The following is a 1,122-nucleotide window of genomic DNA, read 5'->3' as shown; positions in this document are numbered from 1 at the left end:
TTCGTCTAGATTGGCTTCTTTCATAATCCGTAGGGAAGGAATCTGAATTTCAATTGGAAGAAACTGCCTCCATACCATAGACTAAGGAGAATGGAGTTGCCCCTGTTGAAGTACGCGCAGATGTGCGATAACCATGAAGAGCAAAAGGTAACATCTCATGCCAGTCTTTGTAAGTTACTGTCATTTTTTGTATGATTTTCTTGATGTTCTTGTTGGCAGCTTCCACCGCGCCGTTCATCTTTGGTCGATATGGAGAAGAATTATGATGTTTGATCTTGAACTGTGTGCAAAGTTCAGTAATCATTCTGTTGTTTAGATTTGTGCCATTGTCCGTGATAATCCGTTCAGGGATGCCGTACCGACAAATGAGATTGTATTTGATGAACCGGGCCACCACATTCTTGGTAACAGAAGCAAATGAAGCTGCTTCTACCCACTTTGTGAAGTAGTCAATAGCGACCAGGATAAAGCGATGTCCGTTGGAGGCAGTAGGTTTGATTTCTCCAATCATATCAATACCCCACATTGCAAAAGGCCAAGGAGCCGTCAGGATGCTTAATGGAACTGGAGGTACATGTACTTTGTCAGCGTATATCTGGCATTTGTGACATGTTCGGGAGTGATGATGGCAGTCTGTTTCCATGGTAGACCAGTAATAACCTGCTCTAAGGATCTTTTTAGCCATTGTATGTCCACTGGAATGAGTACCGAAGGCACCATTGTGTATTTCTTCCATGATCTGTTCTGCTTCCTTCTTGTTTACACAGCGAAGTAAAGTCGAGTCATGGTTGCGTTTGTATAAGGTTCCATTGCTTAGAAAGAATTTGGCAGCAAATCTCCTTAGAAACTTTCTGTCGTTAATGGATGCCCCTTCAGGGTACTCCTGAGCTTCGAGATATCTTTTTACTTCATGGAACCATGGTTTTTCTTCTGTTCCCTCGGTATCGATCTCATTGCAATAGGATGGTTCATCTTGCCTGTAAATGGTGATCATAGGCGCCTCGTTGTCCCACCTGACTTTGAACATAGATGACATGGTAGCTAAAGCATCAGCTAGTTGATTTTCCTCGCGTGGTATGTGTTCGAAAGTGATTTCTTCGAAGTAAGGAATCAAACTCAGCA

Source organism: Vicia villosa, unplaced genomic scaffold (genome assembly GCF_029867415.1).
Source record: "Vicia villosa cultivar HV-30 ecotype Madison, WI unplaced genomic scaffold, Vvil1.0 ctg.003070F_1_1, whole genome shotgun sequence".
NCBI classification, from domain to species: Eukaryota; Viridiplantae; Streptophyta; class Magnoliopsida; order Fabales; family Fabaceae; genus Vicia; species Vicia villosa.
This window is presented reverse-complemented; position numbering follows the sequence as displayed.